The sequence below is a fragment of the Centroberyx affinis genome, unplaced genomic scaffold, assembly GCF_046629955.1.
Source record: "Centroberyx affinis isolate AG114_WGS23_722 - 3 ecotype Tasmania unplaced genomic scaffold, CSIRO-AGI_Caff_v1 ptg001980l_1, whole genome shotgun sequence".
NCBI classification, from domain to species: Eukaryota; Metazoa; Chordata; class Actinopteri; order Beryciformes; family Berycidae; genus Centroberyx; species Centroberyx affinis.
The window spans coordinates 21,046-42,500 of NW_027280326.1; the positions used below are offsets into that span (position 1 = coordinate 21,046).

The 21,455-nt window shown below is 49.4% G+C and overlaps 1 pseudogene; it reads left to right on the plus strand.

Annotated features, from left to right (window-relative positions):
• The window catches only part of LOC139653808 (otogelin-like), a 52,970-nt pseudogene that overhangs the window by 20,080 nt on the left and 11,435 nt on the right, over positions 1-21,455 (plus strand).

A 21,455-nucleotide genomic window follows, 5' to 3' on the forward strand; every position in this document is an offset into this window, starting at 1 on the left:
AAACCAGCAGTTCTGCTCCTGGCCCTGAGGCGGGTGTGAGTGTGCAGAACCGACTGTGTGTGTGTGTAGCACCAGCAGTGTGTGTGTGTGTATTACCAGCAGTGTGTGTGTGTGTGTGTGTGTGTGTGTGTGCAGGTGGATGTCACCTGGTTCTACATGAACTGCCTGGCGGACACGTGCGGCTGCAGTCGGGGGGGAGACTGCGAGTGTTTCTGCAGCAGCGTGGCGGCCTACGCCCAGCGCTGCTGTCACCAGGGCGTTCCTGTCGACTGGCGCTCGCCCTCGCTGTGCCGTAAGCCCCGCCCACTTCACTCACACGTTACAAGCCTCTTTAAAATCACTTTTTAAATGATTTCATTTGGCCCTACAAAGCCAAAGAGATAAAACAGCTGGAGCAGAGAAGCATCCTCAGTGTTTCCTCTCCTTCAGAAGCAGACTGTTTATCAGTATATTCTTTAAGTGGAAATCTAAACTCTCATCATGAACTTTGAACTTTGAGGGCGTTTTCACACCTGCACTTTTAGTCCGGTTAAATCAGACCCTGGTTGGTTTTCCCCCTTGGTCCGGTTCGTTCGGTCAGGTGTGAACACAGTCATCTCACTCGGGTTTGGTCCGAAACAACCGAGACCCTTTAGAGGAGGCGGTCTCGGTCCGGTCCCGAACGAACTCTGGAGCGGTTCGTTATGAGCAAATGCCGACTCTGCCGTTGCTCCATGTTGCAGAGCAATGTGCTCTAGTCCAGAACTCAGGACCTTCTTCCTGTATTTACTTTCTTGCTCCCGCCCCAGACACATCTGACCAATAAGAGGACTGAACGTTCTCAGGTGGTTTGTACTGATGCTTTTTGGTTCGCTTGGATTTTTCTCCGTGTGAAAACAAACCGAACCAAGAGGAAAACGCTCCGAGTTTACAAACTCATCAACTGATTCAGACCAGAGCAAACGATCTGTAGGTGTGAAAACGCCCTAAAACACAGTGTTGGTTTGTTGGTCTAACTCTGACTCAGCATCCGTCTTCTTCTCTTGTGTAACTTCAGTTTGTCTTGACTGTGAAGCATTTTATCAGCTTTGTTTTAGAAAACTGTTATAATGATGTGTATTATTATTCCTGCTGTGTGTGTGTGTGTGTGTGTGTGTGTGTGTGTGTGTGTGTGTGTGTGTGTGTGTGTCCTGACTGTGTTCCTCTGTGTCTCTCTCTGCAGCGTATGACTGTGAGTTCTACAACAAAGGTGAGTCCGGTGTCTTCTGTCTTCTGTCTTCAGTCTGATGTTTTCTGTCTTCTGTCTTCAGTCTGATGTTTTCTGTCTTCTGTCTTCAGTCTGATGTTTTCTGTCTTCAGTCTGATGTTTTCTGTCTTCAGTCTGATGTTTTCTGTCTTCTGTCTTCAGTCTGATGTTTTTCTGTTTTCTGTCTTCAGTCTGATGTTTTTCTGTTTTCTGTCTTCAGTCTGATGTTTTCTGTCTTCAGTCTTCAGTCTGATGTTTTTCTGTCTTCTGTCTTCAGTCTGATGTTTTCTGTCTTCTGTCTTCAGTCTGATGTTTTTCTGTCTTCTGTCTTCAGTCTGATGTTTTCTGTCTTCAGTCTGATGTTTTCTGTCTTCTGTCTTCAGTCTGATGTTTTTCTGTCCTCTGTCTTCAGTCTGATGTTTTCTGTCTTCAGTCTGATGTTTTCTGTCTTCAGTCTGATGTTTTTCTGTCCTCTGTCTTCAGTCTGATGTTTTCTGTCTTCAGTCTGATGTTTTCTGTCTTCAGTCTGATGTTTTTCTGTCCTCTGTCTTCAGTCTGATGTTTTCTGTCTTCAGTCTGATGTTTTCTGTCTTCAGTCTGATGTTTTTCTGTCTTCAGTCTGATGTTTTTCTGTCTTCAGTCTGATGTTTTCCTGTCTTCTGTCTTCAGTCTGATGTTTTTCTGTTTTCTGTCTTCAGTCTGATGTTTTCTGTCTTCAGTCTTCAGTCTGATGTTTTTCTGTCTTCTGTCTTCAGTCTGATGTTTTTCTGTCTTCTGTCTTCAGTCTGATGTTTTTCTGTCCTCTGTCTTCAGTCTGATGTTTTTCTGTCTTCTGTCTTCAGTCTGATGTTTTTCTGTCCTCTGTCTTCAGTCTGATGTTTTCTGTCTTCAGTCTGATGTTTTCTGTCTTCAGTCTGATGTTTTTCTGTCTTCAGTCTGATGTTTTTCTGTCTTCAGTCTGATGTTTTCTGTCTTCTGTCTTCAGTCTGATGTTTTTCTGTCCTCTGTCTTCAGTCTGATGTTTTCTGTCTTCAGTCTGATGTTTTCTGTCTTCAGTCTGATGTTTTTCTGTCCTCTGTCTTCAGTCTGATGTTTTCTGTCTTCAGTCTGATGTTTTCTGTCTTCAGTCTGATGTTTTTCTGTCTTCAGTCTGATGTTTTCTGTCTTCAGTCTGATGTTTTTCTGTCTTCAGTCTGATGTTTTTCTGTCTTCAGTCTGATGTTTTCCTGTCTTCTGTCTTCAGTCTGATGTTTTCTGTCTTCAGTCTGATGTTTTCTGTCTTCAGTCTGATGTTTTCTGTCTTCAGTCTGATGTTTTCTGTCTTCAGTCTGATGTTTTTCTGTCTTCTGTCTTCAGTCTGATGTTTTTCTGTCCTCAGTCTGATGTTTCTCTGTCCTCAGTCCTAGGTAAAGGCCCGTTCAGGCTGCTGACGTACCGGGACCGGTCGGTGCTGCTGGCGGCGGGACGGTCCGGCGGCTCCGTGTTCCTGCAGCGGGGCGATCCCACCGGCTCCGCTGTCCTCTGCCAGTTCATGATGACACCCGGACTCAGCAGGACCCGCCCACACGGTGAGACAGGTCCCTCCCACAGGGTGAGACAGGTCCCTCCCACACGGTGAGACAGGTCCCTCCCACAGGGTGAGACAGGTCCCTTCCATGTGAGACAGGTCCCTCCCACACGGTGAGACAGGACCCGCCCACACGGTGAGACAGGTCCCTCCCACACGGTGAGACAGGTCCCTTCCATGTGAGACAGGTCCCTCCCATGTGAGACAGGTCCCTCCCACACGGTGAGACAGGTCCCTCCCACACGGTGAGACAGGTCCCTTCCATGTGAAACAGGTCCCTTCCATGTGAGACAGGTCCCTCCCACACGGTGAGACAGGTCCCTCCCACACGGTGAGACAGGTCCCTCCCATGTGAGACAGGTCCCGCCCACACGGTGAGACAGACAGGTGTAACCAGACAGCAGCTGATCTCACTGATCGATCCTGAGATTCTTCTGTTTTCTCTGCCTTCTGCTTTAGAAAAGTTGTTCCTCTTTTTTTCAGCCGTCTGGAGTTAGAAGGTTTTGTCTGCTGAACAAACTAGAATATAAACTACTGACCAAGATTGGATTTTTACTTCCCATTCATTTGAATGAGGCCATGAAAACAGACTGAAAACTTACATTGAATAGAGAGAGAGAACACAGCGGAGGCATGTATCGCTCCACTATGTTCTCTTCTATCTATAAAAATGCTATTTGGCGAAATTATGTTCTAAAAATAATATGAGCAAACATCAGTTGAAAATCACAGCAGCAGGATCTGATGCTGAATCTGTTCATCAACGTGTTCAATGTCAGTTTCCATTCAAATGAATGGGAAGAAAAAATCTGAACGCTACAAACTGGTCCAGCTGATCTGATCCTGTTCAGTAGATTATATTCTGCTTTCTAATAAATAACTCCATGTTAAAACTGAGTGGAATATTGCTTTAAAGGGAGGAGAAAAATCAGAAATAGACATGATAATGAAGTTGTAAAGAAGAATTTTTTTTTTCCTATCTCATAAATCATCTCATGGCCCCCTGGAGGGTCCCGGCCCCCAGGTTGAGAACCACCGTGCTAATACAAGATAGATGCAGGATCAGTGCATGAAAAGAGACTTCTTTGATGGTGTTTTTTTCCGCCGCACATGCCTGGAGGTCGGCAGGTCCGGTTCCTCCTCACGTGTCGAGCGGCTAATCTGAGCATCAGAGCTTCGGCTGAGCCGCGGCCAGCTTCTCCTCTTCCTCTGTTTCTCCTGCTCCACACTCTGTTTGGAACGATTTGTGTTTCCCAGTGAAAACACCGATGGAGGAGATGGACTCCTGCTGACTTTCGGTGGCAGACGGGTTCAGGGATCAGATTGCCAAATGCTAATATAGGAACCTGAGGAACCTGAGCCGGGGCCCGCAGAGGGCCGGCCGGGAGCCAAGGCTGTCCCAGCCGCTCCGTGTGGCGTTTCACACGCCTCCCTCTGTCCCACTCTCCCTCTCTCCCTCTGTCCCACTCTCCCTCTGTCCCTCTGTCCCTCTGTCCCACTGTCCCACTGTCCCTCGGCCCCTCTGTCCCACTCTCCCTCTGTCTCGCTGTCCCGCTGTCCCGCTCTCCCTCTGTCCCTCTGTCTCGCTCTCCCTCTGTCCCTCTCTCCCTCTGTCCCACTCTCCCTCTGTCTCGCTGTCCCGCTGTCCCGCTCTCCCTCTGTCCCTCTGTCTCGCTCTCCCTCTGTCCCTCTCTCCCTCTGTCCCACTGTCCCACTGTCCCTCTGTCCCTCTGTCCCACTGTCCCTCTGTCCCGCTCTCCCTCTCTCCCTCTCTCCCTCTCTCCCTCTGTCCCGCTCTCCCTCTCTCCCTCTGTCCCGCTCTCCCTCTCTCCCTCTGTCCCGCTCTCCCTCTGTCCCACTGTTCCACTGTCCCTCTGTCCCTCTGTCCCTCTGTCCCACTCTCCCTCTGTCCCTCTGTCTCGCTCTCCCTCTGTCCCTCTGTCCCTCTGTCCCACTCTCCCTCTGTCCCACTCTCCCTCTGTCCCTCTGTCCCTCTGTCCCGCTCTCCCTCTGTCCCTCTGTCCCTCTGTCCCGCTGTCCCGCTCTCTCTCTGTCCCTCTGTTCCTCTGTCCCGCTCTCCCTCGGTCCCTCTGTCCCTCTCTCCCGCTGTCCCTCTGTCCCGCTGTCCCACTCTCCCGCTCTCGCTCTGTCCCTCTGTCCCACTCTCCCTCTGTCCCTCTGTCCCTCTGTCTCGCTCTCCCTCTGTCCCTCTGTCCCTCTGTCCCACTCTCCCTCTGTCCCACTCTCCCTCTGTCCCTCTGTCCCTCTGTCCCGCTCTCCCTCTGTCCCTCTGTCCCGCTGTCCCGCTCTCCCTCTGTCCCTCTGTCCCGCTCTCTCTCTGTCCCACTGTCCCTCTGTCTTGCTGCCCTCTCTCCCTGTCTCTCCCTGTCTCTCTTCCTGTCTCTCTCCCTGTCTCTCTCCCTGTCTCTCCCTGTCTCTTCCTTGCTGTCTCCCTGTCTCTCTCCCTGTGTCTCTCCCTGTCTCTCTCCCTGTCTCTCCCTGTCTTTCTCCCTGTCTCTCTCCCTGTCTCTCTCCCTCTCTCTCTCTGTGTCTCTCCCTGTCTTTCTCCCTGTCTCTCTCCTTGTCTCTCTCCCTGTCTCTCCCTGTCTTTCTCCCTTTCTCTCTCCCTGTCTCTCCCTGTCTCTCCCTGTCTCTTCCTTGCTGTCTCCCTGTCTCTCCCTGTCTCTCTCCCTGTCTCTCTCCCTGTCTCTCCCTGTCTTTCTCCCTGTCTCTCTCCCTGTCTCTCTCCCTGTCTGTCTCCCTGTCTCTCCCTGTCTCTCCCTGTCTTTCTCTCTGTCTCTCTCCCTGTCTCTCCCTGTGTCTCTCCCTGTCTCTCCCTGTCTTTCTCTCTGTCTCTCCCTGTCTTTCTCTCTGTCTCTCCCTGTCTCTCTCCCTGTCTCTCCCTGTCTCTCCCTGTCTCTCTCCCTGTCTCTCTCCCTGTCTCTCCCTGTCTCTCTCCCTGTCTCTTCCTGTCTCTCTCCCTGTCTCTCTCCCTGTGTCTCTCCCTGTCTCTCTCCCTGTCTCTCCCTGTCTTTCTCCCTGTCTCTCTCCCTGTCTCTCTCCCTCTCTCTCTCTGTGTCTCTCCCTGTCTTTCTCCCTGTCTCTCTCCTTGTCTCTCTCCCTGTCTCTCCCTGTCTTTCTCCCTTTCTCTCTCCCTGTCTCTCCCTGTCTCTCTCCCTGTCTCTCCCTGTCTCTTCCTTGCTGTCTCCCTGTCTCTCCCTGTCTCTCTCCCTGTCTCTCCCTGTCTTTCTCCCTGTCTCTCTCCCTGTCTCTCTCCCTGTCTGTCTCCCTGTCTCTCCCTGTCTTTCTCTCTGTCTCTCTCCCTGTCTCTCCCTGTGTCTCTCCCTGTCTCTCCCTGTCTCTCCCTGTCTTTCTCTCTGTCTCTCCCTGTCTTTCTCTCTGTCTCTCCCTGTCTCTCTCCCTGTCTCTCCCTGTCTCTCTCCCTGTCTCTCTCCCTGTCTCTCCCTGTCTCTCTCCCTGTCTCTTCCTGTCTCTCTCCCTGTCTCTCTCCCTGTCTCTCTCTTCCTGTCTCTCCCTGTCTCTCTCCCTGTCTCTTCCTGTCTCTCCCTGTCTCTCTCCCTGTCTCTCTCCATGCTGATGGATTTGTGTCTGTCTCTCCAGACACGTCTCGGGTTTCCTTCGAGGCGGCCGACAGACCGAACTACTTCCTGTATGCGAGCCCCAGCGGCCAGGTGCGGCTGGCCAAGTGGGAGGAGAGCGAGGCATTCTGGGACGGCGCCACCTTCGTGCTGCACAGAGACACCTGGATCCCGGGCTTCACCTCTCTGGAGTCCCACGCCAAGCCGGGCTTCTTCCTGCACACCACGCCGCCGCGCCTGCACCTGCTCAAGTACCGACACACCGACGCCTTCCGCAAGGCCACGCTGTTCACTCTGACAGGTCAGTGAGGCAGGAAGCGGCCGACGCATCACTTCCTGTCCCTGAAGCTCTGCTCACACTGCAGCTCTTCATGTGTTCTCATCTCATCTGATGTTTTTCTAACAAATGGTTGAAGGAGAGTGCACACACGCCTGCACACTCGCTCCACGCCACAAAAGTTTAATAGTGACAACATTTCGATCCTACTTGGATCTTCATCAGGTCAAAATGTTTGAAAAATGGAAACCACACACATATTTATACATCATGCACACCCATAGGCTGACAAGCTCTATGATGGCAGGTGTGGTTAACCATCCAAACCGCCCAGGGTGATAAACATCCAAAAATAGTTAACAATTTAATAAAGTACTTAGAAAACAGATAGAGTAATAGAGAAATGGTACAATCACAATTTGTTAATAAGTTCATATGGAAGGTGAAGCTGTAAGAAGAAAAGGTGAAACCCTTTGTCCCAATGCTGCAAAACACATCTCTCACCTAACCCTAACCCTAAAGTTAACCCTGACCCTAAGGTTAACCCTGACCCTAAGGTTAACCCTGACCCTAAAGTTAACCCTGACCCTAAAGTTAACCTTGACCCTAAAGTTAACCCTGACCCTAAAGTTAACCCTAACCCTAAGGTTAACCCTAACCCTAAGGTTAACCCTGACCCTAAAGTTAACCCTAACCCTAAGGTTAACCCTGACCCTAAGGCCCGCTACAGACGCTAGGTATGCAACGCTTGCAACAACACAAAGGGCAACAGAGGATTTCCCGTGTTCTTGCTTAGCAAATGTGTGGTCCAAACTTTGTAAACTTTGCTTAACGAGCAACTACCAATGAAGAAGTCATTTCCTGTGTAAACAAACAAAAATGACAGTGGCTGATCTGGCAGTACCATCTTCTTTTCAACTTTTTCTTTTGGCAGATGGAGAATATCTAAAAGTACACATTCCTCTACAGCAGCCATTTTAAACACCCTGCTCATATGTCAGTGCTGCAGATAATATAATACTGCCATGCTGCAGACCGGTGGCTTTACTCCCCCTGGTGGATGAATGCAGTATGACCTCAGACAGCTGAAGGAAGCTGCTGGACGTGTGTTTATGGAAGCAGACAGCTTGCGTGTTGCCTTGTGAGGTTCAGCTCAGACAGCAGCAGGGAAATTACTGCTGCTAAATGTAAGGCAGTGTTTCTTTTAGTTAATGCAAAACTCATAGCAGCCAGTAGCACATATTCTGAGCAGAAGATGATGGACTAATGGACTTCTAAATTCATATCATTACTGGCCTGTAAAAACAGCCTGTTAAGCTGTTCCAAATGTGTAACATAAAATACTTTGATATTCCAGATTAAGGAGACAACATGATGATTTTTAGCCCGGCGACAGCAGGAGCTCAGTGGATCGGAATATCTTTCAGTGGAGGGAGAGAGGGAGTCAGACTGCAGACTCTCAATCAGGAGACCAGAGTTCGATTCCCAGCAGGGACACTTCCATAAAATGCAACGTCACGGGACTGTCAGACTCTTAGACTTGTTTTTATATCAGTAGTGTATGAGTTGGCCAGATTTCTCTAAACCCTGACTGCTTACAATGAGACCATAATAAGGTACAATATATAACATATAAAACAACATATCCTGGTTTCAAAGGAGGAGCTTCAAGTCGTTCCTGACCCTAACTTAGCTTACTTGCACTTAAAACATTTTAGTGAGATAAAACCTTCAACGTTTTGGTGTTGTGAACCTTCCTCAGGTATGATGTTCACAAATAACAGAGAGTGAGAGTGTGAGTGTCTTTGATTTTTAGTTTTGTTTTGTTTGTGATCTTGATACTAAAGAGTTGTGTGTTTGTCTTCAGGCCCCAGCCCGGACGCCCCGCCGGGTCCTCGCTGCCAGTGGAGGTATGACTCCTGCGTCAGTCCCTGCTTCAAAACCTGCAGCGACCCGTGGGCCGGAGCCTGCGTCACCATCCCACAGTGAGACCTTCCACCTTCAAACCTTCAACAGCAGCAGCAGCCTGTAGTCAGACAGCAGCTAGAGCGATTAAACTGATGTCTGGGTCCGAGCGATATATGGGGTCGATATTGGACTTTTTTATTAAATATCATCACCTCTGATATGATGGAGGTTCCTCCTGACCACAGCTACAGAAAAACAGCAAAGAAACATTATTTTCTTTGCACATTTAATATTCATTTAATTCTTCAGTTATGTTTTCTATAAATTAATTCAGTGTATCCCAGAGTTTCTCTACCACTGAACATGTGGTGGTGGCATATATACGATTATATAGTCTATATATGCAGACGATATAGTTTTTACATGAGTGTTGTATGGATCAGGTAGTTTCTAAGTATCGTGCTGTGTGATGTTCTCTGCAGAGTGGAGGGCTGTCTTCCTGTTTGCCCCCCCCACATGGTCCTGGATGAGGTCACCCATAGGTGTGTCTATGTGGAGGACTGTGAGTATCCCGTATACGCATTTCCATGGTGTTTGGCTTCCGTAATTTGATGTATTTCTGGATCTCCAAGTCCAATCTAAGGCTTCATGTTTGTGTCGTAACTGATTGTCTTCATATGTCCAAATATCTCTACATAATTATGAAATTTAATATTGTGCTTCTCAAATATGTATGAATTTGCATGACACACCTTATGGTAGGGAATTCACTGAAAAAAAAAAAAAAGACCCCAAATTACATTAAAGAGTGAAATTGAAGCTGATTCTACTGTTGCACTCATTTGAAGTTTCTCTGGGGAAGAGAGCCAGTTAAATGGCAAAAATGTAAAGTGTGTTGTATCTGACACTCTACAAATACCGGTTAAACACTCTTGAGTTAAATGAACCAACAGCAGTGCAGGATTCAACAAGACGGTGGTGTAATTACAGTACATTTTATATTTTCTCTCAAAACATAGTCATAGTGAAATGAGGCACCGCCTCCTTCTTGCCACATGAGCAGCGCTCGGCGCGTCTCTGGGTTCACTGTGAGATTTGTCATTCATCAGATCAGTTACTGAGATGTTGAAACTTTCCTGCTAACATCAAACTTAGAGGTCTAATCCTCCATGCTGAGAGGGTTGGACCCAGGAGAAGTGTTGGCCTTTTGACTTACTCTTTACACTCCTGTCTGTCTGTATCACACACTATCTACTGTTTCTCTCTGCCTGTCTTTCTCTCTGTCTGTCTCACTCACTGATTTTCTAACAGAGGTTTTATTGTTTGGGTTCAGGCATTAAGCCTCCAGTTGCCGTGCCGGCCGTCACGCCGTCCAGCGCTGCTCCGACATCTGCAGCTGTTACTTCTGCAACCAGCACCAGCGCCGGCCCCCCCACCCTCTCTACCTCCACCGCCACCACCAGCGCAGCCGCCACCCCTCCGCACACAGCTCCCACCACTAAAATCACAGCTACTCTGCACACCGTCAGCACACCACCCACCACATCCAAGGCACCACCAGTGAAGCCGACCCGGCCGGTCAGCACCGCTGCCTCTCCGGCTCCAGAGCTTCCCAGCACAGCAGCACCCCCATATCCTCCAACAGCGCCCCCTGCTGTCAGGCCAGAGGTGGCAGAGCCACTGTCGACTGTCAAAGTGACCGCAGCTCCGCCTACCACTGTAACGGGTACGACGGCGTGGACGAGCAGGGCTCCGAGCTCCACCATCAGCACTATCGGCCCCATAACGTCCAAGACGAGCACTGCTCCCTTCTCCATCACGGCCCTGTTCTTGTTCACCTCGTCCACCAGGCCCACCGCCACCCGGGAGCCGCTCTTCACCACTACGGCCGTCAGCCTCCAGCCGTCTACCACCGCGCAGCCGACCACGAGCTTCGTCGAGGGGCCGACCAGCATCAGGACCCGTCCTCCCTTCCCGGTGCACCCAACCAGTGAGACCACAGAGGCTACAACACATCCAGCCGTGGTTACTCCGATCATAACCGTGTCCACTCCTCATCCACCTCCAGTCTCAGAGAGTCCTGTGGTTACTGACAGGACGACCGTATCCAGAACCACCACCGCCGCTCACACGGACACCAGTGCAAAGCCTGTGACAGTGGAAGGAACTCCACCATCAACAACTACATTAATCCCTCCTGGTTTACCGAGTACAGCGGCCACAACCCCTTCCCCTCTCCCGCCCTCGTCCCCTGCCGAAACAGGAACTGTATCTTTGCCGACGGTCACCTCAGCCAAAACCACAGAATCGGTCACACCAGTTGCTCCTTTCACCACACTCAAAACAACACCGTACACAGGTCCAGAGACAACAGCACCGCTTGTCTCAGTGGTTACCACAGAGAAGACTTTGCACACCACTCCTACTGAGCTACCAACTACCACAACACATGTTCCTGAGTTACCAGTATCAACCCCAATCCATGTTGTGCCAACCAGAACCGTACCGCCTATTCCCATCTCAGCCACTTCAGAACTGCTAACAACAACAAAGAAGGTGACCGTACCTGTATCCACTGTATCTGAAATACCTGGAGCTACAACAACAACAGCTGTGGTTCCACCATTGAAGATTACAGACACTACAACCGCTCCTCTGCCAACCTCTACAGCCTATACCGAGAGAACCTCCTGGTCTGTCGGTGTCCCAACAACAGAGAGAACCACTCAGCCCACAACTGCAAGACCTCCAGAGGTTCCAGAAACACCCAGTGTCTCCACAAGACCTCTGGTCACAACGAAACCAACTGTAAGGCCGGTGTCTCTTGGAGAAACCACTACCGTCCGGCTGCCAACAGTGTCAGAGAGCTCCACTCTTGGCCCGTCCACCATGAGGACCTCTGAGCCGTGGCGGCCCCCACACCGGGAGACGACCTCCACCCCGATCTACACCACAGAAAAGATGACCCCTCCTGAGGTCACCTCCAAAACTGTCACCCCACCGGTCATTTCCACCTCCACTACTCAAATTCCTCACCTTCCAGTAACAACACGGCCGGTCGCTGCCACCACAGCAACTTCAGTTGCCACAGCCATCACCGCCAAAACTACGGCTTTCCCCGAGATTCCAACCACAGAAGTTACAGCCGCCACAACCAGAAAACCAGTTACTCCTGAGCCACCACTACCTGGTACACCTGAAACACTTCTCACCACGGCCTCTACCAGAGCGCCGCCTGGTGTCGTTACCACAACACTGAGACCTGTCACCGTACGGCCGGTCACAGAGACTACACTTCCAGTGACAGGCAGAGTTGAGGTTTTGACAAGCGCAACAACAGCGCCGCTTCCTTCTTGGTCTCCGCTGCACACAGCCACCTCCACCGCTGCTCCAAGACCCACAACCTACCCAGAAAGAGTCACGACCCGGGTGGTGTCCACTGCACGAGCCACACCGGCTACAACCACAAGGATCACAAGAACGACGACGCTCAGGACGACACCTAGGGCTCCAGTGACAACGAGAGTTCCCCCGAGAGTCACGACGACGGAGAGGTCAACCATCAGGCCAAGCACTGCAAGGGTTACTGTAGTAACAAGGCCTCCAGCAGTAACCACCAGGTCAACCACTGTCGGTCCGCCGACCGTCACTCCACGCCCGGGCATAACAACTGCACCGGGAGTCCCGTCTACAACCGTCGCAACATCCAGTGAGCCGGTCACCACAGCCAGCACTACTGAACGTGTCCGCATAACCACAGAGGTTCCCATCATGACCAGTATGACAGCTGCAGTCCCAGTTCCTACTCTGACTCCAGTCACAGTATCCACAGCCATCCCCACAGCGCTCACCAGAGAGCCGACCACAACGTCTGAGAAGGTTTTGACTACAAAGGAGATTGAGGTTTCTCCATCCACAGCCAGAACGGTGACGCCTCCGTCTGCCAAGCCGCCCTTCACCCTGACACCCGGCACCGCCCCTGCTGCCACTCCGGTCCCCGCAGTAACTCCTGTCCCAGCGGTGACTCCGAGCCCGGCAGTGACTCCCGTCCCGGCGGTGACTCCGGCCCCTTCTGCCACTCCTGTCCCCGCAGTGACTCCTGTCCCAGCGGTGACTCCGAGCCCGGCGGTGACTCCCGTCCCGGCGGTGACTCCGAGCCCGGCGGTGACTCCGAGCCCGGCGGTGACTCCGAGCCCGGCGGTGACTCCCGTCCCGGCGGTGACTCCGAGCCCGGCGGTGACTCCGAGCCCGGCGGTGACTCCGAGCCCGGCGGTGACTCCGAGCTCGGCGGTGACTCCTGTCCCGGCGGTGACTCCTGTCCCTGCGGTGACCCCAGTCCCACCAGTGACCCTGGCCCCGGCGGTGACCCCATCCCCAGCGGTGACCCCATCCCCGGCGGTGACTCCGGTGCCGCCGACCCCGGCGGTGACCCCCGTCCGACCGACCGAGCCGGACAGAGTAGATCACACCAGTCCAGAGCCAACAACATCTGCTGCACCGGTGTCTCCATACACTCCGGTGGAAACGACCACACACACCGCAGAGGTCACAACATCCATGACTATACCACCTACCAGGATGTGCACAGTGGGTTAATTTATTATACAGCCTTCCTGTTTCTCATTATATGAACATATCGTTAAGAGTTAACACTAGAAAGGCCGATGGATGTTGGGGGTCTAAGAGAAGAAGAAGAGGGTTTATATGATTAGAACTGCTGTGTCCTTGCATGATTTACAAATAGTCACATGTAAAAACCCACATGTAAAAGAGCAGTAAGAGCATAAAAGAACAGAAAAAATACAAGACACAACTAAAAAAGAGGGTTAAAAAACAGAGTTAAAGTATAAAAAACGTTACATGAAGCAAGTCTATTCATAGTATTCTCATGACGTCACATGCATGTACCAACCTGGTGCTTTACCATACGGTACACACAGCTCATTGGCTGTGGCTGTCATTTGATTATAATCACCTGTTAATTTATTACAATAACCTGTTATTTTCTTACCAAGATGGCCGTGTGCTGATGTAATAAAATACTATGAATAGAAGTGTGTTATAAGAAGTGATTTGGGACCCCGCCGGGGGTCGCAAGATCATTTTGGTGGGGCAAGACATGATTTGTTGGATACAAAAAAACATATTTCTGCTGTACAAATTTATTGTTTATTTGTATAGCAGTTTGTTTGTATGTTTATTTATTTTATTGTGTATTTTTATTCTGTAATTTTTGCTTTTTTCTTCCAAATTCTGAATAGTTTTCAGCCTCTAGGCCTCTATCAAATGAAACAACCTGAAAAGGGAAAATCATTCTTCGATTGAACAGCCTGTGGGGTCACTTTGCTTCATTTTAAGGGGTCACAAGCCAAAAAGGTCGAGAACCACTGATTTGAAAATGATACTGATAAGTTCGTCAGGAAGGGCGTTCCACACTCAGTCCACAGTGACCCTTGGTATATTTATGTGTTATACTGTATGCTATATGTGTGATGACAGCCGGTCTCTGTGTTTCTGTCCCAGCCTCCTTACGCTGAGTTCATCGATGAATGCACCAAGTACATCTGTGTGAACTACCAGCTGGTTCTGTTCAACAAGTCCCAGAGCTGCCCCTTCACCGCCGCCCCCCCCAACTGTGGCCTGCTGGGCTTCGCCATACTGGTCAATGGAGACAAGTGCTGCCCTCAGTGGGACTGTCCATGTGAGGAACACACACACACACCTACACACACACAAACACACACACACACACACACACACACACACACAAACACAAACACAGTCTTACCTATGTCACTTTTGGGATATTTACACAGACCATAACCATAATCACTACTTGCCCTAAACCTAACCCTAACCCTAACCTTAACCACTGACCCAAAAATCTACTTTTTACCAATTGGGGACACGGCTTTTGTCCCCAGTTGCACAAGCTGTCCCCAATCAACTGGTCTTAAGTCTGGTTTGTGTCCCTGAAAGTGACTTAAGTCATACCCACACACACACACACACACACACACACACACACACACACACAGAGATACTTGTGTTACTTACAACAAATGATCATTCCAAAATGCTATTTATCTATTTTGGAAATGGTGGATATCTCATTTTGGAAAGAAATTCTTCAGTTTTATTACACCAAAAGAATAATCCAACTGTGTTCCTCTGTGAGTTTGTGTTTCCTTCAGCTGTTCACGTCGGCTCTGCTGTGTTTTCCAGGTCGATGCTCCATCTTCCCGGATCTGAACGTCATCACGTTTGACGGGAACAGCGTTGCGATCTACAAAGCGGCCTCGTACATAGTGACCCAGCTGCCCAACGAGACCGTCAGCGTCCTGGTCCAGGAGTGTCCCGCCGACTCCGAGTCCGCAGTGAGTCCAGATCTCTCTTAACTGGCCTTCTCGAAGCGATGGGAACACGCTCGACAGAAAGGACGTCCAGCTCAGTCAGCTTCAGTCAAAGAGGAGTCCAACACAAGTCTGGACCCTCTGATCCTGAGCCTGAAACATCTGTGAACTGTTACTGTCTGCTATTAATGTTCTCTACTGTCTCACATATTCCTCTATTACTGTACTCTATTACTATAATCTGCCTGCCTGTCTGTCTGCCTGTCTGTCTGCCTGTCTGCCTGTCTGTCTGTCTGTCTGTCTGCCTGCCTGCCTGCCTGTCTGTCTGCCTGTCTGCCTGTCTGTCTGTCTGTCTGTCTGTCTGCCTGCCTGCCTGTCTGTCTGCCTGTCTGTCTGCCTGTCTGCCTGTCTGTCTGTCTGTCTGCCTGCCTGCCTGCCTGCCTGTCTGCCTGTCTGTCTGCCTGTCTGCCTGCCTGTCTGCCTGCCTGCCTGTCTGCCTGTCTGCCTGTCTGTCTGCCTGCCTGCCTGTCTGTCTGTCTGTCTGTCTGCCTGCCTGCCTGTCTGTCTGTCTGTCTGTCTGTCTGTCTGCCTGCCTGTCTGTCTGTCTGTGACATCTTGAACTAAACATTGTTGGATGTTTCTCGTTCTTTTGAACAGACATTCTGCAACAAGATGCACAAACAAACTAATACTTGAACTTCCCACCAGCTAATGAACTTGTCTCTCCAACATGGCTGCTTAGTGGCTTCTGTATGTTTTTGTAAACTCTTCTGTCGTTGATCTGTGTTTGCGGCTGATTTCGATTTCTGTTTTTCTTCTTCTTTCTAAAGCTCCTCTGGAACTTCACCAACCTCTGCCTGGTGGCGCTCAACATCACCCACAAATCCAACCACATCGTCGTCAACAGACTGCAGAGGAGGGTGAGGCGGAGTTTTTCTTTATATCTGTATTTATACTCCAAATGAATTCTCAACCCGATAAAATCCATCTGAAACGTCCCTTTTCGTCGGTTTCAGCTCTACGTCAACTCGAGGTACGCCAAGCCTCGATTCAAAAAGTTCGGCTTCGAGGTCCTGGACACGGGCAACATGTACCTGATCCGCAGCCCGGCGGGTCTGAAGCTGCAGTGGTTCCACAGCACCGGCATGATGGTGATCGAGACGGAGAGCGCCGGCAGCCGGCTGCCCACCATGGGCCTCTGTGGTCAGTTCCTGTGTTCCTGTGTTCCTGTGTTAGAGCTGTAGACCTCTGTCATGCACTGATCCTGCATCTGTCCTGCAGCGGTACACAAGTCTTTCTTCAATGTTACACAACGGAACCAAAATAGTATATTGTAACACAAAAATCTAATGCCTGAACCAAGTGGTCTTTGTAATGTTGGTCAGCTGAAATGAGAGCAAGATGATTCCTCTTGTGACGGAGCAGAGCAGCGTTAGAGCAGCGGCAGTAAGAAGAGAAACGCTCAGTCTCCCCGATCAGCAGTCTGAAAGATGTTGTGCATTTTTCACATTCAGAGGTAAATATGTCTCGACTGAAATAATTGTTCAGAACAAGAGTAAAGTAACTTTAGCGGCTTTTGGAACAGACAGGAAGCTCTAATGAAGGTCACAGGATCCAAACTGCAGCTCGCTCTCTGTCCACCGGCTGCTTTACTGACTTCTTCAACAAGGCAACAGACATCATCAAGTCCTTAATAAGTATCAACATATTGCTGAGTCATCTCATCACCAAAATGTTAGAGAGTTTGGTATCAAAGCGTCTTGTCGAGGTGGCGAAGATAATAACATATTTGTAGAATTTCAGTCTGGTTTGCATTAAAGTTTATTTATAGTTCTGCATCAAAGTGTCCAAAACTATAACTGAGCGCAGAGCGTCACAAGACCAGAAGAGCTGTGATTGGCCGCTCGGTGGCTCCTCCTCCTGTATGGGTGGCTGTGGGCCGACAGTGAAGACAACATGGAGCAGATGAAGAGAGACGAGCTGAGGAGGTTCAGATGTTCATCTGGACCACAGATCATCTCCCGATTGTAAACTGAAATATCCACAACATGAGTTTCACTGCGACTTCTTCTGTGGTGACTGCTGTGTGAAGCAGAGTCGGGGTTTCTGGCACAACTTCACCTACTTCCAAGGTGCATGGAGAAGGAAAAAAGTCTAAAAAGGTCAAAACTCCAGCAACACTTGTAGTATATAGAAGAACTTTATTGTTAGACCAACGTGTTTCGGCTAGTGGCCTTCATCAGGGTCATCATGAAACACATTACAAACAACGTTTAAATAGGGTAGCAGAAAAAATTCAAAAAGGTAAAAAAATAAAAGACAACCAATCATATACATCCACACACTTATCAGCCAATTGGGTACCTACAAAGATGGGTTGGGTATATGGTCATGTGGCGTCAGGCCAATCGTAGTCCCAGACTGGCAGAGAGGCAAGGGGAGTGTCCAATAAGGGGCATCATGGGTAACTCCATATTGGGTCATAAACTGGAGAAGTGCACCTAAGGGGTGGGACTGGAGTTTGTACAGAAGGCGGCCTCAACCCAAAATGTGCCTATTTGATGTGGCCTGCTTTAAAAACACCTTAAATCTAAAAAACTTTTTATAAAGTGCTATATATGGAAAGAGTAGGAAGAGCAACATCATAAAAAATACATCATAAAAGAATAACATAAAAAATAATAATACATCATAAAAAAAAAAAAAAAACTTCTGTGTGAACAAAGCTCCACACTGCCATCTAGTGTTTCAGAGGAAGGTCTACACAGAAGCACCACCGCAGAACTAGAAATACTCGCACAGCGGAGCAACAGCGGCACTTCGATGTAGAGGTCTTCACAGGTCCAAAATGACAGACCCGAACCCTAATGGACCCCGGAAATTCGCTCTGAGATCCGATTGGACCCGATAATTTTTTAAAATATATATATACCGACCCGTTTTTGCCCGAGATATTAGCCTATAGACCCGACCGTCCGAGAGGAGAAAGGGTCGGGTCGGGTCTACTTTATGGACCCGACAAACCCGGTAATTAAAATTGCTGCTAAAAATGCCGTTCTACTGCTAAAAACGTTTATCATGTCGGATACAACATATGGTGCCTAATAAAAGGAGATCAAAATAACAGAAAGACTTGCCAAGTTGTGCCGTTCTACAGTTTGTCCAGTAGATGGCAGTGAGACTCCGTAATGGAATCTAGCAGCTACTTGGCTATAACAGGCTGAGTGACAAGGAAATTAAATCGCATGTTAAATGGATGATTAAAACAATAGTTTTTAGCTTATTTTTCACCTCAGTGAAGAAGGTTTCCATCTTGCGCTTTTCCTCCGCTCCGACTCGCTGGCGCTGCTCAACGTTTTTTTCACCTTAGTTTCGCTCTTGTAATCTGATCCCAGGTCAGCCTGATCACCACGCAAGTTACACTGCGCTTCCGTGCGTTTCTCGTCTCGTCACGTGATCGGTGCTGATCACGGGTCTTCTCGGATCCACTCGGGTATTACACATAATGATAAACAGACCCGGGACCCGCGGTAATAGAACGGGACCTGACCCGGACCCGATTGACCATAATAAAACATGGACCCGAACCCGTACGGGTTCCGGGTCGGGTCTCGGGTCCTAGGGTCCGGGTAGACCTGTGAAGACCTCTACTTCGATGCAGTGAAGTATAATTTGAACTTTAAGCTCATAGTTGTGATGGAGTCTGGTTTGTTTTGCCCCCCCCCCCCCCAGGCTGCTGTGACGGCGACCCGACCAACGACCTGACCCTGCCCAACGGCACCAGGCTGGCGGAGAGCGAGGACCCGGCTCTGTTCATCGACAGCTGGCAGCTTCCCAACACCACCGGCTACATCAGCCACAGCCGCCGCCGCGAGGTCAACTGCTCCACCAGCGACTGCTCCCGCTGCCTCGCCATGCTCACCAACCAGTCCTTCGCCACCTGCCACGCCTTCGTACGTAACCTCAGTCTGACCTAACCCAGGACTTTTACATTTAGCCATCCGGGAACGTTTCAGACACGGCTGCAGCTTTTGTTACAGAGGAGACAGACAGGAGATAATAAGCATGAGAAAGATGTAAATACAGTCATGCAATGTGAGCTATAGAGGCAGTTGTAAATATCCTACTTACACATTTAATTTATCTGCAGCTTTCTGCCATGATCGCTCTATCATGTCAGAGGCTTTGGCAGAGTTTTGTTTCACAGTTAAGAAATGTTGTTAGATAACATGTTCCTCGTAGTTATTAACAGTTATTATGCCATGTTCTGGGTGAACACTCGATTCTGATTGGCTGCAGGGTGTCCATTAATTCCTGATAATGGACACCTACTAAGTAGTTCCAGTGAAACTGTCTGTTCACCATTCTAAATTAATGCGCTGGCTACGTAGCATCAGCCTGTATCTAAAATGAGTAACCATAGCAACAGAGACGCAGTCAAAGCCTCCGTTTACTCTGTTCATTTTTTCGTGAAAATCTTGATATTGATTTGGGGACAATGACATGGCTGATAGCTAGCTAGTCTTGTTGTTAAACATACTGTCAAATTATATTTACTGTTTGTTATTGACTTTGAATGTTGCAGCATAACGTTAGCTTTCTGGCTCCTAGCTGAGCCAAAGGGTTCTATGAGCTGAGCGGACTAGAAATATCTCCTGCTGCCAAGTCCTATCTAAGGTTCGTCCTATTTACTGGAGCAGTGAACAACGTTTCCGTTGCATAAGAACCTTATGGGACGGTAATGATTGTTCCAGGTATTAGTCAAACCCTCAGGTGTTACCAGGGAAACTGAGTTATGGCTTGTGAAAAACTTTAGATCTGATTACAAAACGCATGAAAATATAAATTAATGGTCTTCTTTTTTTTTTCTTTGGCAAGTGACCATGGTATAAGCGGGATAATGCCCTTCGAGGAATCCGTAATCAGGAATTAATGGATGACGGGGAGGCAACGTCCGACGCGGAGGACGGTTGTCGTCCATTAATTCCTGATAATGGACTCCTCGTCGGGCATTGTCCCTTACATAACTCCATTCCAACAGCACTCATAGTATGGTACAGATCAATATCCAGCAGGCTGCTGGTTTGTGTTGCAGGTTCCTCCCAGTACGTTCTGTGAGGTTTGGGTTCGTGACGCAGAATACGTCAACAACCCCTGTGTGGCGCTCGCTGCCTACGTGGCGTCCTGCCACAAGTTCAACATCTGCATCGAGTGGAGGAGTCCGGATCACTGCCGTAAGCTGTTTGATCTGAACTGATCTACAGTTCAGATCTACATTTCATATCGCTGTTGTCAGATGAAAACCAGCCTTGTTTTCAGCTTGACCATCATGCATTTTAGAGTTTATAAAGAGCCTAAGCCCCTCCCCCTGCCACTTTCTTGACTTGCAAAATTATCTTTTAAATTGACAAAACATCATATGTGTAATTCATGGCACAATTCAAACGGGATCAAACAATTATTTGTCTCTCGCCGTTGACTACCGTACATATTTTTTCTGAAATAAGGTCCCATGTGGTCCACCGGAAGGGGAGGGGCTTAGGCTCTGTATTGGTTTTGAAAAGCTTCCATAAACCCATAGAGGAACACATAAGCCTTCAGTTTAAGTTAAAACATGAAGCTCAGCCAGCCTGGAGTCCGGAGGTTTCCCCTGACAGCCCGTCTCTCCTCCCGCAGCCTTCCTCTGCCCCGGGGCTCTGCGGTACCAGGCCTGCCTGCCCGCCTGCACCGCCCAGTCCTGTCCCAACCAGGACTTCGAGTCCGACCCGGACCAGTGTTCGGGCCTGACGGAGGGCTGCGTGTGTCCCGAGGGAACGCTCCTGCACCGGCCCTACTCCGCCCTCTGCATCCCCCCCGACAAGTGTGGTAAGACCCGGTCTACCAAACTCTAACCTGAGGTCACATGATCAGCCTGGAGCGTCATGAGATTATTTATGGAATCTGGAAAAATGTGTCATGCATTTAGTCGTTGTGATGAAGGTCTTTTCTCCTTGCTGGGTGTTTCTTCCCTCTGGGCCTCTTCCAGAGATTAAGGAAAAGTAAAAAACTCATTTGGTGTCTCAGTTCTTCATTCTGCCAGACGCTCAGCAACAGGTTTCTCTTTGTTTTGGGGATGAGAGTTTGACTGACAGATCAGACTCTGATCCTCTTGCTGGTTTTCTGTCAGACTCTGATCCTCCTGCGGGTTTTCTCTCAGACTCTGATCCTCCTGCTGGTTTTCTCTCAGGCTCTGATCCTCCAGCTGGTTTTCTCTCAGGCTCTGATCCTCCAGCTGGTTTTCTGTCAGACTCTGATCCTCCAGCTGGTTTTCTCTCAGACTCTGATCCTCCAGCTGGTTTTCTCTCAGGCTCTGATCCTCCAGCTGGTTTTCTCTCAGACTCTGATCCTCCAGCTGGTTTTCTCTCAGACTCCTTTGGTCTGAACCAGAGTGGAAAAGTCGACTTAGTTGCGTTTTTGTATTTGGATTGTTTAGATTCACACTGACCGATAAACAGAAGCCTTAATGCTGCCCACCGTCATACTGTTA